This window comes from Protomyctophum parallelum, assembly GCF_964188405.1.
Source record: "Protomyctophum parallelum genome assembly, chromosome: 21".
Taxonomy (NCBI): Eukaryota; Metazoa; Chordata; class Actinopteri; order Myctophiformes; family Myctophidae; genus Protomyctophum; species Protomyctophum parallelum.
Window position 1 is genome coordinate 13947306 of NC_139713.1, and position 16874 is coordinate 13964179.

The window sequence follows — 16874 nt, forward strand, 5'->3', positions numbered from 1 at the left end:
GAAAAACGGCGTGCTATAGTATGCAGTACGGTATGGGCTATAGCCCATGTTCAAAAATGATGAAAAACGAGGTTAATTTCTTTTTCAAAATTTCAAAAAACGATGGGCTATAACCCATGTTTTTGAAATTTTCATTTTTTTCAAATCCTCAAAAATGATGAAAAACGGCGTGCTATAGTATGCCGTACGGTATGGGCTATAGCCCATGTTCAAAAATGATGAAAAACGAGGTAATTTTTTTTTTCAAATTTTCAAAAAACGATGGGCTATAACCCATGTTTTTTTAAATTTTTCATTTTTTTCAAATCCTCAAAAATGATGAAAAACGGCATGCTATAGTATGCCGTACGGTATGGGCTATAGCCCATGTTCAAAAATGATGAAAAACTAGGTTAATTTCTTTTTCAAAATTTCAAAAAACGATGGGCTATAACCCATGTTTTTTAATTTTTAATTTTTTTCAAATCCTCAAAAATGATGAAAAACGGCGTGCTATAGTATGCCGTACGGTATGGGCTATAGCCCATGTTCAAAAATGATGAAAAACGAGGTAATTCTTTTTTTCAAAATTTCAAAGAACGATGGGCTATAACCCATGTTTTTTTAATTTTTAATTTTTTTCAAATCCTCAAAAATGATGAAAAACGGCATGCTATAGTATGCCGTACGGTATGGGCTATAGCCCATGTTCAAAAATGATGAAAAACGAGGTTAATTTCTTTTTTCAAAATTTCAAAAAACGATGGGCTATAACCCATGTTTTTTTTTAATTTTTAATTTTTTTCAAATCCTCAAAAATGATGAAAAACGGCGTGCTATAGTATGCAGTACGGTATGGGCTATAGCCCATGTTCAAAAATGATGAAAAACGAGGTTAATTTCTTTTTCAAAATTTCAAAAAACGATGGGCTATAACCCATGTTTTTGAAAATTTTCATTTTTTTCAAATCCTCAAAAATGATGAAAAACGGCGTGCTATAGTATGCCGTACGGTATGGGCTATAGCCCATGTTCAAAAATGATGAAAAACGAGGTTAATTTTATTTTTAAAATTTTCAGACGATGGGCTATAACCCATGTTTTTTTTTAATTTTTAATTTTTTTCAAATCCTCAAAAATGATGAAAAACGGCATGCTATAGTATGCCGTACGGTATGGGCTATAGCCCATGTTCAAAAATGATGAAAAACGAGGTTAATTTCTTTTTTCAAAATTTAAAAAAACGATGGGCTATAACCCATGTTTTTGAAAAATTTCATTTTTTTCAAATCCTCAAAAATGATGAAAAACGGCGTGCTATAGTATGCAGTACGGTATGGGCTATAGCCCATGTTCAAAAATGATGAAAAACGAGGTTAATTTCTTTTTTCAAAATTTAAAAAAACGATGGGCTATAACCCATGTTTTTTTAATTTTTTTCAAATCCTCAAAAATGATGAAAAACGGCGTGCTATAGTATGCAGTACGGTATGGGCTATAGCCCATGTTCAAAAATGATGAAAAACAAGGTTAATTTCTTTTTTCAAAATTTCAAAAAACGATGGGCTATAACCCATGTTTTTGAAAAATTTCATTTTTTTCAAATCCTCAAAAATGATGAAAAACGGCGTGCTATAGTATGCAGTACGGTATGGGCTATAGCCCATGTTCAAAAATTATGAAAAACGAGGTTAATTTCTTTTTTCAAAATTTAAAAAAACGATGGGCATAACCCATGTTTTTTTAATTTTTTTCAAATCCTCAAAAATGATGAAAAACGGCGTGCTATAGTATGCAGTACGGTATGGGCTATAGCCCATGTTCAAAAATGATGAAAAACAAGGTTAATTTCTTTTTTCAAAATTTAAAAAAACGATGGGCTATAACCCATGTTTTTGAAATTTTTAATTTTTTTCAAATCCTCAAAAATGATGAAAAACGGCGTGCTATAGTATGCCGTACGGTATGGGCTATAGCCCATGTTCAAAAATGATGAAAAACTAGGTTATTGTTATTTTTTAAAATTTTCAGAAAACGATGGGCTATAACCCATGTTTTTTTAAATTTTTCATTTTTTTCAAATCCTCAAAAATGATGAAAAACGGCGTGCTATAGTATGCAGTACGGTATGGGCTATAGCCCATGTTCAAAAATGATGAAAAACGAGGTTATTTTTTTTTTCAAATTTTCAAAAAACGATGGGCTATAACCCATGTTTTTTTAAATTTTTCATTTTTTTCAAATCCTCAAAAATGATGAAAAACGGCGTGCTATAGTATGCCGTACGGTATGGGCTATAGCCCATGTTCAAAAATGATGAAAAACTAGGTTAATTTTTTTTTCAAAATTTCAAAAAACGATGGGCTATAACCCATGTTTTTGATTTTTTTTTTTTTTTTTTCAAATCCTCAAAAATTATGAAAAACGGCGTGCTATAGTATGCCGTACGGTATGGGCTATTAGACGAGCGTCTAAAAATGGGATAAAAACACGTCTAAAAATAGACGTCTAAAACACGTCTATTTTTAGACTTGTTTTAGACGTTTATAAACAAAACATTCAGGGTTCTAGTCTCCTGAAGAACATTTTCACTGTCCATCTAAATTCTAAACGGATGGTTAAATATAAGTTCCCGATTGTACCTCACATGCCAGTGTGGCACCGTAGATAAACCTGGGGTTTATAAGCAGAACATTCCGGGTTCAAGTCTCCTGAAGAACTTTTTCACTGTCCATCTAAATTCTAAACGGCTGGTTAAATATAAGTTCCCGATTGCACCTTACATGCCGATGTGGCTCAAAAGATAAATCTGAGGTTCATAATCCAAAGGTTACTGGTTCAAAACTAATACTCAACCAATGCTGCAGTAATTTGAACTTTTCAAGGCTAGAATAAAAAATAAAAACTCATAAGCACCAGGAGACATCTGCTGATTGCCCCAAGGTGCCTTAGCTCAATGGTGTGGTGTGCTTGATCGGTTGCCTCTGCTACCACCTGCCTGCAGGTTCAAGTCCCATGCAAGGTACTGGGAAGGACCATCGGGAGACGGTGCTCTCTCCCCCTGTTTCCTGAAAAGTAGCAGTTGGGGGTTATGTTTGAAAGAACCCTGTCCACCTAAAATTTTACAGATAAGAATTAGGTCAAACGTTTAAAAATAAAATAGCAATTTGGCCCATCATCTGACAGAAAGAATAGTCTGTGTATTTGCATACTGGGCCCTGATTGGTGGCCCAAAACTTGGTTGGAAAGTCCCTCTTTTATGTCTGGCTTCCAGGCCAGTTGGAAAAGGGCAAACTGAGAGGTGGTAAGAGTATGTTAAATTGGACATTTTCATGGTAAAAGGTTAGCTGGACAGGGTTCTTTCAGACATAAGCCTCAACCGTTACATCTCAGGAAACAGGGGGAGAGAGCACCCTCTCCCGATGGTCCTCCAGCACCTTGATGTCATGACATGGGACTTGAACCTGCCAACTGCCTGTAGCAGAGGCAACGGGTCAAGCGCTCCACACCATTACACCAAGGCACCTTTGGGCATTCAGCAGATGTCTCCTGGTGCTTTTGAGTTTTTATTTTTCATTCAAGCCTTGAAAAGTACAAATTACTGCAGCATTGAGCTGTAGGAGGAACAGGACTTGAACATGGAATGTCTGTACTGAAAGCCTGATGATTAGACCATTGCTCCATCAGTCAGACACTCTCAGGCAAAGTCTCCTGGTCATTTTGAAGTGATCTTTTGTTCGTTAGCCTTCAGTTAGTAAAGTTTAAATAACACAGAATCATATTAATCAGATGTTTCTTAGCACTGTTGAGGTCTTCTTTTATATGATAGTGTAACAGCCGGGAATCGAACCCTGGTCTCCCACGTGGAAAGCCAACATCTTAACCACTACGACAATTAGAGTTATGAGGTAATCAGGCTGAGGCTGTGAGCCACTGCTAGAATAGCAGTAAATGAAGCTCAATAACTAGCATTAAACTTTAGGAAGAGTGGGATTAGAAAATGAACTCTCTGTGCGGAATAACCCCTACTACACCATCACTCAGTAACATCTGCCTCTTTGTACTGTTGAAGCGATCTTTTGTATGTTAGCCTTCAGATAGTAAAGTTGAAAGAATCAAGAGTTGAACATAGAATCACGTTCATCAGAGTGTAACACCCAGGAATCGAACACAGGTCACCTGCACTGAAGGCCAACATCTTAACCACTAAGCCAAAGCAACTGCCTATGGCTCAGGGGAGATATGAGACTTTTGAGGTCATCAGGCTGAGGCTGTGAGCCACTGCTATACAATAAAAAAATTCAAAAAACGATGGGCTATAACCCATGTTTGTTTTTTTTTTCTTAATTTTTTTCAAATCCTCAAAAAGGATGAAAAACGGCGTGCTATAGTATGCCATACGGTGTGGGCTATAGCCCATGTTCAAAAATGATGAAAAACGAGGTTAATTTCTTTTTTCAAAATTAAAAAAAACGATGGGCTATAACCCATGTTTTTATTTTTTTTTCATTTTTTTCAAATCCTCAAAAATGATGAAAAACGGCGTGCTATAGTATGCCGTACGGTATGGGCTATAGCCCATGTTCAAAAATGATGAAAAACGAGTTTTCTTTTTTTTTCAAAATTTCAAAAAACGATGGGCTATAACCCATGTTTTTTTTTTTTTTTCATTTTTTTCAAATCCTCAAAAATGATGAAAAACGGCATGCTATAGTATGCCATACGGTATGGGCTATTAGACGAGCGTCTAAAAATGGGATAAAAAACGTCTAAAAATAGACGTCTAAAACACGTCTATTTTTAGACTTGTTTTAGACGTTTATAAACAGAACATTCTAAACGGATGGTTAAATATAAGTTCCCGATTGTACCTCACATGCCAGTGTGGCACCGTAGATAAACCTGGGGTTCATAAGCAGAACATTCCGGGTTCAAGCCTCCTGAAGAACTTTTTCACTGTCCATCTAAATTCTAAACGGATGGTTAAATATAAGTTCCCGATTGTACCTTACATGCCGATGTGGCTCAAAAGATAAATCTGAGGTTCATAATCCAAAGGTTACTGGTTCAAAACTAATACTCAACCAATGCTGCAGTAATTTGAACTTTTCAAGGCTAGAATAAAAAATAAAAACTCATAAGCACCAGGAGACATCTGCTGATTGCCCCAAGGTGCCTTAGCTCAATGGTGTGGTGTGCTTGATCGGTTGCCTCTGCTACCACCTGCCTGCAGGTTCAAGTCCCATGCAAGGTACTGGGAAGGACCATCGGGAGACGGTGCTCTCTCCCCCTGTTTCCTGAAAAGTAGCAGTTGGGGGTTATGTTTGAAAGAACCCTGTCCACCTAAAATTTTACAGATAAGAATTAGGTCAAACGTTTAAAAATAAAATAGCAATTTGGCCCATCATCTGACAGAAAGAATAGTCTGTGTATTTGCATACTGGGCCCTGATTGGTGGCCCAAAACTTGGTTGGAAAGTCCCTCTTTTATGTCTGGCTTCCAGGCCAGTTGGAAAAGGGCAAACTGAGAGGTGGTAAGAGTATGTTAAATTGGACATTTTCATGGTAAAAGGTTAGCTGGACAGGGTTCTTTCAGACATAAGCCTCAACCGTTACATCTCAGGAAACAGGGGGAGAGAGCACCCTCTCCCGATGGTCCTCCAGCACCTTGATGTCATGACATGGGACTTGAACCTGCCAACTGCCTGTAGCAGAGGCAACGGGTCAAGCGCTCCACACCATTACACCAAGGCACCTTTGGGCATTCAGCAGATGTCTCCTGGTGCTTTTGAGTTTTTATTTTTCATTCAAGCCTTGAAAAGTACAAATTACTGCAGCATTGAGCTGTAGGAGGAACAGGACTTGAACATGGAATGTCTGTACTGAAAGCCTGATGATTAGACCATTGCTCCATCAGTCAGACACTGGCTACGTTTACATGGACAGTTAAATCCCCTTTTCATTCAGAATAAAAGTTAAATCCTATTAAAAGTTGTCATGTAAACACCTACAAAAACTTAAATCAGAATGAAAATGGCCAATCTGATTTAAACTTAGATCTGATGTAACTGACCGGATTATTCCATTTTTAAATCCTATTGAAACAATTGTGGACTCATGTAAACACTCATTCGGATTTAAGTTCATTCTGGTCTTTCTGCGCATGCTTGTTTCCATGTAATTGGTATGGCTGTAATTGGTATGGCTATATTATGCTCTTGTTTTGCGATTAATTATACGAAACTAGACATGTTTAATTTCACATCTCTGAGAGCAACCTCTCATAGGCTACAGGATACATCAAATATAAAGTAATATGGCATAAAAGTGTTTTATTATTATTATTATTATTATTATTTTGTTTTACCTGAAATGTAGTGGAGTAGAAGTAAAAGTATTGGAAATTGGAAATACTCAAGTAAAGTAGAAATACCTCAATTATTTTACTTTAGTAGAGTACTAAAGTAAATGTACTTATTTACTTTCCACCACTGGACGTAAACATATGCGCCCTGCCCCCCATCCAATCAGAAGCCTTCCCAGCCCCAAACCTGATGTGGAATGAAATAATGGGATTTAAAAGTATTGTCCATGTAAACACTCATCCGGAATCACCATTTCCCATGTAAACACGCAGCAAAAAACTTACTTCTGAATTAATTAATTCTGAAGTTTTCATTCTGAATGAAAAAGCCCTCATGTAACCGCAGCCAATCTCAGGCAAAGTCTCCTGGTCATTTTGAAGTGATCTTTTGTTCGTTAGCCTTCAGTTAGTAAAGTTTAAATAACACAGAATCATATTAATCAGATGTTTCTTAGCGCTGTTGAGGTCTTCTTTTATATGATAGTGTAACAGCCGGGAATCGAACCCTGGTCTCCCACGTGGAAAGCCAACATCTTAACCACTACGACAATTAGAGTTATGAGGTAATCAGGCTGAGGCTGTGAGCCACTGCTAGAATAGCAGTAAATGAAGCTCAATAACTAGCATTAAACTTTAGGAAGAGTGGGATTTGAAAATGAACTCTCTGTGCGGAATAACCCCTACTACACCATCACTCAGTAACATCTGCCTCTTTGTACTGTTGAAGCGATCTTTTGTATGTTAGCCTTCAGATAGTAAAGTTGAAAGAATCAAGAGTTGAACATAGAATCACGTTCATCAGAGTGTAACACCCAGGAATCGAACACAGGTCACCTGCACTGAAGGCCAACATCTTAACCACTAAGCCAAAGCAACTGCCTATGGCTCAGGGGAGATATGAGACTTTTGAGGTCATCAGGCTGAGGCTGTGAGCCACTGCTATACAATAAAAAAATTCAAAAAACGATGGGCTATAACCCATGTTTTTTTTTTTTTTCTTATTTTTTTTCAAATCCTCAAAAAGGATGAAAAACGGCGTGCTATAGTATGCCATACGGTATGGGCTATAGCCCATGTTCAAAAATGATGAAAAACTAGGTTAATTTTTTTTTTCAAAATTAAAAAAAACGATGGGCTATAACCCATGTTTTTTTTCATTTTTTTCAGATCCTCAAAAATGATGAAAAACGGCGTGCTATAGTATGCCATATGGTATGGGCTATAGCCCATGTTCAAAAATGATGAAAAACAAGGTTATTTCTTTTTCCAAAATTAAAAATAAACGATGGGCTATAACCCATGTTTTTTTTTTTTTTTTCATTTTTTTCAAATCCTCAAAAATGATGAAAAACGGCGTGCTATAGTATGCCATATGGTATGGGCTATAGCCCATGTTCAAAAATGATGAAAAACGAGGTAATTTTTTTTTTTCAAAATTTAAAAAAACGATGGGCTATAACCCATGTTTTTTTTTTTTTTCATTTTTTTCAAATCCTCAAAAATGATGAAAAACGGCGTGCTATAGTATGCCATATGGTATGGGCTATAGCCCATGTTCAAAAATGATGAAAAACAAGGTTATTTTTTTTTCCAAAATTAAAAAAAACGATGGGCTATAACCCATGTTTTTTTTTTTTTTTTTTCATTTTTTTCAAATCCTCAAAAATGATGAAAAACGGCGTGCTATAGTATGCCATATGGTATGGGCTATAGCCCATGTTCAAAAATGATGAAAAACGAGGTTATTTTTTTTTTTCAAAATTTCAAAAAACGATGGGCTATAACCCATGTTTTTTTTTTTTTTTTTTCAAATCCTCAAAAATGATGAAAAACGGCGTGCTATAGTATGCCATATGGTATGGGCTATAGCCCATGTTCAAAAATGATGAAAAACGAGGTAATTTTTTTTTTTCAAAATTTCAAAAAACGATGGGCTATAACCCATGTTTTTTTTTTTTTTTCATTTTTTTAAAATCCTCAAAAATGATGAAAAACGGCGTGCTATAGTATGCCGTACGGTATGGGCTATAGCCCATGTTCAAAAATGATGAAAAACGAGTTTTCTTTTTTTTTCAAAATTTCAAAAAACGATGGGCTATAACCCATGTTTTTTTTTTTTTTTCATTTTTTTCAAATCCTCAAAAATGATGAAAAACGGCATGCTATAGTATGCCATACGGTATGGGCTATTAGACGAGCGTCTAAAAATGGGATAAAAAACGTCTAAAAATAGACGTCTAAAACACGTCTAAAAATAGACGTCTAAAACACGTCTATTTTTAGACTTGTTTTAGACGTTTATAAACAGAACATTCTAAACGGATGGTTAAATATAAGTTCCCGATTGTACCTCACATGCCAGTGTGGCACCGTAGATAAACCTGGGGTTTATAAGCAGAACATTCCGGGTTCAAGCCTCCTGAAGAACTTTTTCACTGTCCATCTAAATTCTAAACGGATGGTTAAATATAAGTTCCCGATTGTACCTTACATGCCGATGTGGCTCAAAAGATAAATCTGAGGTTCATAATCCAAAGGTTACTGGTTCAAAACTAATACTCAACCAATGCTGCAGTAATTTGAACTTTTCAAGGCTAGAATAAAAAATAAAAACTCATAAGCACCAGGAGACATCTGCTGATTGCCCCAAGGTGCCTTAGCTCAATGGTGTGGTGTGCTTGATCGGTTGCCTCTGCTACCACCTGCCTGCAGGTTCAAGTCCCATGCAAGGTACTGGGAAGGACCATCGGGAGACGGTGCTCTCTCCCCCTGTTTCCTGAAAAGTAGCAGTTGGGGGTTATGTTTGAAAGAACCCTGTCCACCTAAAATTTTACAGATAAGAATTAGGTCAAACGTTTAAAAATAAAATAGCAATTTGGCCCATCATCTGACAGAAAGAATAGTCTGTGTATTTGCATACTGGGCCCTGATTGGTGGCCCAAAACTTGGTTGGAAAGTCCCTCTTTTATGTCTGGCTTCCAGGCCAGTTGGAAAAGGGCAAACTGAGAGGTGGTAAGAGTATGTTAAATTGGACATTTTCATGGTAAAAGGTTAGCTGGACAGGGTTCTTTCAGACATAAGCCTCAACCGTTACATCTCAGGAAACAGGGGGAGAGAGCACCCTCTCCCGATGGTCCTCCAGCACCTTGATGTCATGACATGGGACTTGAACCTGCCAACTGCCTGTAGCAGAGGCAACGGGTCAAGCGCTCCACACCATTACACCAAGGCACCTTTGGGCATTCAGCAGATGTCTCCTGGTGCTTTTGAGTTTTTATTTTTCATTCAAGCCTTGAAAAGTACAAATTACTGCAGCATTGAGCTGTAGGAGGAACAGGACTTGAACATGGAATGTCTGTACTGAAAGCCTGATGATTAGACCATTGCTCCATCAGTCAGACACTCTCAGGCAAAGTCTCCTGGTCATTTTGAAGTGATCTTTTGTTCGTTAGCCTTCAGTTAGTAAAGTTTAAATAACACAGAATCATATTAATCAGATGTTTCTTAGCGCTGTTGAGGTCTTCTTTTATATGATAGTGTAACAGCCGGGAATCGAACCCTGGTCTCCCACGTGGAAAGCCAACATCTTAACCACTACGACAATTAGAGTTATGAGGTAATCAGGCTGAGGCTGTGAGCCACTGCTAGAATAGCAGTAAATGAAGCTCAATAACTAGCATTAAACTTTAGGAAGAGTGGGATTTGAAAATGAACTCTCTGTGCGGAATAACCCCTACTACACCATCACTCAGTAACATCTGCCTCTTTGTACTGTTGAAGCGATCTTTTGTATGTTAGCCTTCAGATAGTAAAGTTGAAAGAATCAAGAGTTGAACATAGAATCACGTTCATCAGAGTGTAACACCCAGGAATCGAACACAGGTCACCTGCACTGAAGGCCAACATCTTAACCACTAAGCCAAAGCAACTGCCTATGGCTCAGGGGAGATATGAGACTTTTGAGGTCTTTTGAAATTTTGAAAAAGAAAATTAACCTCGTTTTTTATCATTTTTGAACATGGGCTATAGCCCATACCGTATGGCATACTATAGCACGCCGTTTTTCATCATTTTTGAGGATTTGAAAAAAAAAAAAAACAAAAAAAAAACATGGGTTATAGAGATATGAGACTTTTGAGGTCATCAGGCTGAGGCTGTGAGCCACTGCTATACAATAAAAAAATTCAAAAAACGATGGGCTATAACCCATGTTTTTTTTTTTTTTCTTATTTTTTTTCAAATCCTCAAAAAGGATGAAAAACGGCGTGCTATAGTATGCCATACGGTATGGGCTATAGCCCATGTTCAAAAATGATGAAAAACTAGGTTAATTTTTTTTTTCAAAATAAAAAAAAACGATGGGCTATAACCCATGTTTTTTTTTTTTTTTTTTTTTTTTGCAAATCCTCAAAAATGATGAAAAACGGCGTGCTATAGTATGCCATATGGTATGGGCTATAGCCCATGTTCAAAAATGATGAAAAACAAGGTTATTTCTTTTTCCAAAAAAAATAAAAAACGATGGGCTATAACCCATGTTTTTTTTTTTTTTTTTTTTTTTTTTCAAATCCTCAAAAATGATGAAAAACGGCGTGCTATAGTATGCCATACGGTATGGGCTATAGCCCATGTTCAAAAATGATAAAAAACGAGGTTAATTTTTTTTTTCAAAATTTCAAAAAACGATGGGCTATAACCCATGTTTTTTTTGTTTTTTTTTTCATTTTTTTCAAATCCTCAAAAATGATGAAAAACGGCGTGCTATAGTATGCCATATGGTATGGGCTATAGCCCATGTTCAAAAATGATGAAAAACGAGGTTAATTTTTTTTTTTCAAAATTTCAAAAAACGATGGGCTATAACCCATGTTTTTTTTTTTTTTTTTTTTTTTTTTTCAAATCCTCAAAAATGATGAAAAACGGCGTGCTATAGTATGCCATATGGTATGGGCTATAGCCCATGTTCAAAAATGATGAAAAACAAGGTTATTTCTTTTTCCAAAATAAAAAAAAAACGATGGGCTATAACCCATGTTTTTTTTTTTTTTTTTTTTTTTTTCAAATCCTCAAAAATGATGAAAAACGGCGTGCTATAGTATGCCATACGGTATGGGCTATAGCCCATGTTCAAAAATGATAAAAAACGAGGTTAATTTTCTTTTTCAAAATTTCAAAAAACGATGGGCTATAACCCATGTTTTTTTTGTTTTTTTTTTCATTTTTTTCAAATCCTCAAAAATGATGAAAAACGGCGTGCTATAGTATGCCATATGGTATGGGCTATAGCCCATGTTCAAAAATGATGAAAAACGAGGTAAATTTTTTTTTCAAAATTTCAAAAAACGATGGGCTATAACCCATGTTTTTTTTTTTTTTTCATTTTTTTTAAATCCTCAAAAATGATGAAAAACGGCGTGCTATAGTATGCCGTACGGTATGGGCTATAGCCCATGTTCAAAAATGATGAAAAACGAGTTTTCTTTTTTTTTCAAAAAACGATGGGCTATAACCCATGTTTTTTATTTTTTTTTATTTTTTTCAAATCCTCAAAAATGATGAAAAACGGCGTGCTATAGTATGCCATATGGTATGGGCTATAGCCCATGTTCAAAAATGATGAAAAACGAGGTAATTTTTTTTTTCAAAATTAAAAAAAACGATGGGCTATAACCCATGTTTTTTTGTTTTTTTTCATTTTTTTCAAATCCTCAAAAATGATGAAAAACGGCGTGCTATAGTATGCCATATGGTATGGGCTATAGCCCATGTTCAAAAATGATGAAAAACGAGGTTAATTTTTTTTTCAAAATTTAAAAAAACGATGGGCTATAACCCATGTTTTTTTTTTTTTTAATTTTTTTCAAATCCTCAAAAATGATGAAAAACGGCGTGCTATAGTATGCCATATGGTATGGGCTATAGCCCATGTTCAAAAATGATGAAAAACAAGGTTATTTTTTTTTCCAAAATTTAAAAAAACGATGGGCTATAACCCATGTTTTTTTTTTTTTTCATTTTTTTCAAATCCTCAAAAATGATGAAAAACGGCGTGCTATAGTATGCCATATGGTATGGGCTATAGCCCATGTTCAAAAATGATGAAAAACGAGGTTAATTTTTTTTTTTCAAAATTTCAAAAAACGATGGGCTATAACCCATGTTTTTTTTTTTTCAAATCCTCAAAAATGATGAAAAACGGCGTGCTATAGTATGCCATACGGTATGGGCTATAGCCCATGTTCAAAAATGATAAAAAACGAGGTTAATTTTTTTTTTCAAAATTTCAAAAAACGATGGGCTATAACCCATGTTTTTTTTTTTTTTTTCATTTTTTTCAAATCCTCAAAAATGATGAAAAACGGCGTGCTATAGTATGCCATATGGTATGGGCTATAGCCCATGTTCAAAAATGATGAAAAACAAGGTTATTTCTTTTTCCAAAAAAAAAAAAAAACGATGGGCTATAACCCATGTTTTGTTTTTTTTTTCATTTTTTTCAAATCCTCAAAAATGATGAAAAACGGCGTGCTATAGTATGCCATATGGTATGGGCTATAGCCCATGTTCAAAAATGATGAAAAACGAGGTAATTTCTTTTTTCAAAATTAAAAAAAACGATGGGCTATAACCCATGTTTTTTTTTTTTTTTTTTTTTTTTCAAATCCTCAAAAATGATGAAAAACGGCGTGCTATAGTATGCCATATGGTATGGGCTATAGCCCATGTTCAAAAATGATGAAAAACAAGGTTATTTTTTTTTCCAAAATTAAAAAAACGATGGGCTATAACCCATGTTTTTTTTTTTTTTTTTTTTTTTTTTCAAATCCTCAAAAATGATGAAAAACGGCGTGCTATAGTATGCCATATGGTATGGGCTATAGCCCATGTTCAAAAATGATGAAAAACGAGGTTAATTTTTTTTTTCAAAATTTCAAAAAACGATGGGCTATAAACCATGTTTATTTATTATTTTTTTTCAAATCCTCAAAAATGATGAAAAACGGCGTGCTATAGTATGCCATATGGTATGGGCTATAGCCCATGTTCAAAAATGATGAAAAACAAGGTTATTTTTTTTTCCAAAATTTAAAAAAACGATGGGCTATAACCCATGTTTTTTTTTGTTTTTTTTTTTTCAAATCCTCAAAAATGATGAAAAACGGCGTGCTATAGTATGCCATATGGTATGGGCTATAGCCCATGTTCAAAAATGATGAAAAACAAGGTTATTTTTTTTTCCAAAATTAAAAAAAAACGATGGGCTATAACCCATGTTTTTTTTTTCATTTTTTTCAAATCCTCAAAAATGATGAAAAACGGCGTGCTATAGTATGCCATATGGTATGGGCTATAGCCCATGTTCAAAAATGATGAAAAACGAGGTTAATTTTTTTTTCAAAATTTAAAAAAACGATGGGCTATAACCCATGTTTTTTTTTTTTTTCATTTTTTTCAAATCCTCAAAAATGATGAAAAACGGCGTGCTATAGTATGCCATATGGTATGGGCTATAGCCCATGTTCAAAAATGATGAAAAACAAGGTTATTTTTTTTTCCAAAATTTAAAAAAACGATGGGCTATAACCCATGTTTTTTTTCTTTTTTCATTTTTTTCAAATCCTCAAAAATGATGAAAAACGGCGTGCTATAGTATGCCATATGGTATGGGCTATAGCCCATGTTCAAAAATGATGAAAAACGAGGTTAATTTTTTTTTTCAAAATTTCAAAAAACGATGGGCTATAACCCATGTTTTTTTTTTTTTTTTTTCAAATCCTCAAAAATTATGAAAAACGGCGTGCTATAGTATGCCATACGGTATGGGCTATAGCCCATGTTCAAAAATGATAAAAAACGAGGTTAATTTTTTTTTTCAAAATTTCAAAAAACGATGGGCTATAACCCATGTTTTTTTGTTTTTTTTTTCATTTTTTTCAAATCCTCAAAAATGATGAAAAACGGCGTGCTATAGTATGCCATATGGTATGGGCTATAGCCCATGTTCAAAAATGATGAAAAACGAGGTAATTTTTTTTTCAAAATTTCAAAAAACGATGGGCTATAACCCATGTTTTTTTTTTTTTTTTTTTTTTTTTTTTTTCAAATCCTCAAAAATGATGAAAAACGGCGTGCTATAGTATGCCGTACGGTATGGGCTATAGCCCATGTTCAAAAATGATGAAAAACGAGTTTTCTTTTTTTTTCAAAATTTCAAAAAACGATGGGCTATAACCCATGTTTTTTTTTTTTTTTTTTTTTTTTCAAATCCTCAAAAATGATGAAAAACGGCGTGCTATAGTATGCCATATGGTATGGGCTATAGCCCATGTTCAAAAATGATGAAAAACAAGGTTATTTTTTTTTCCAAAATTAAAAGAAAACGATGGGCTATAACCCATGTTTTTTTTTTTTTTTCATTTTTTTCAAATCCTCAAAAATGATGAAAAACGGCGTGCTATAGTATGCCATATGGTATGGGCTATAGCCCATGTTCAAAAATGATGAAAAACGAGGTTAATTTTTTTTTTCAAAATTAAAAAAAACGATGGGCTATAACCCATGTTTTTTTTTTTTTTCATTTTTTTCAAATCCTTAAAAATGATGAAAAACGGCGTGCTATAGTATGCCATATGGTATGGGCTATAGCCCATGTTCAAAAATGATGAAAAACGAGGTTAATTTCTTTTTCAAAATTAAAAAAAACGATGGGCTATAACCCATGTTTTTTTTTTTCTTTCATTTTTTTCAAATCCTCAAAAATGATGAAAAACGGCGTGCTATAGTATGCCATATGGTATGGGCTATAGCCCATGTTCAAAAATGATGAAAAACAAGGTTATTTCTTTTTCCAAAAAAAAAAAAAAACGATGGGCTATAACCCATGTTTTTTTTTTTTTTTTTTTTTTTTTTTCAAATCCTCAAAAATGATGAAAAACGGCGTGCTATAGTATGCCATACGGTATGGGCTATAGCCCATGTTCAAAAATGATAAAAAACGAGGTTAATTTTTTTTTTCAAAATTTCAAAAAACGATGGGCTATAACCCATGTTTTTTTTGTTTTTTTTTTCATTTTTTTCAAATCCTCAAAAATGATGAAAAACGGCGTGCTATAGTATGCCATATGGTATGGGCTATAGCCCATGTTCAAAAATGATGAAAAACGAGGTTAATTTTTTTTTTCAAAATTTCAAAAAACGATGGGCTATAACCCATGTTTTTTTGTTTTTTTGTTTTTTTTTCAAATCCTCAAAAATGATGAAAAACGGCGTGCTATAGTATGCCATATGGTATGGGCTATAGCCCATGTTCAAAAATGATGAAAAACAAGGTTATTTCTTTTTCCAAAATAAAAAAAAACCGATGGGCTATAACCCATGTTTTTTTTTTTTTTTTTTTTTTTTTCAAATCCTCAAAAATGATGAAAAACGGCGTGCTATAGTATGCCATATGGTATGGGCTATAGCCCATGTTCAAAAATGATGAAAAACGAGGTTAATTTTTTTTTTCAAAATTAAAAAAAACGATGGGCTATAACCCATGTTTTGTTTTTTTTTCATTTTTTTCAAATCCTCAAAAATGATGAAAAACGGCGTGCTATAGTATGCCATATGGTATGGGCTATAGCCCATGTTCAAAAATGATGAAAAACGAGGTTAATTTCTTTTTCAAAATTTAAAAAAACGATGGGCTATAACCCATGTTTTTTTTTTTTCTTTCATTTTTTTCAAATCCTCAAAAATGATGAAAAACGGCGTGCTATAGTATGCCATATGGTATGGGCTATAGCCCATGTTCAAAAATGATGAAAAACAAGGTTATTTCTTTTTCCAAAAAAAAAAAAAAACGATGGGCTATAACCCATGTTTTTTTTTTTTTTTTTTTTTTTAATCCTCAAAAATGATGAAAAACGGCGTGCTATAGTATGCCATACGGTATGGGCTATAGCCCATGTTCAAAAATGATAAAAAACGAGGTTAATTTTTTTTTTCAAAATTTCAAAAAACGATGGGCTATAACCCATGTTTTTTTTGTTTTTTTTCTTCATTTTTTTCAAATCCTCAAAAATGATGAAAAACGGCGTGCTATAGTATGCCATATGGTATGGGCTATAGCCCATGTTCAAAAATGATGAAAAACGAGGTTAATTTCTTTTTTCAAAATTTCAAAAAACGATGGGCTATAACCCATGTTTTTTTTGTTTTTTTGTTTTTTTTCAAATCCTCAAAAATGATGAAAAACGGCGTGCTATAGTATGCCATATGGTATGGGCTATAGCCCATGTTCAAAAATGATGAAAAACAAGGTTATTTCTTTTTCCAAAATAAAAAAAAACCGATGGGCTATAACCCATGTTTTTTTTTTTTTTTTTTTTTTTTTTAAATCCTCAAAAATGATGAAAAACGGCGTGCTATAGTATGCCATACGGTATGGGCTATAGCCCATGTTCAAAAATGATAAAAAACGAGGTTAATTTTCTTTTTCAAAATTTCAAAAAACGATGGGCTATAACCCATGTTTTTTTTGTTTTTTT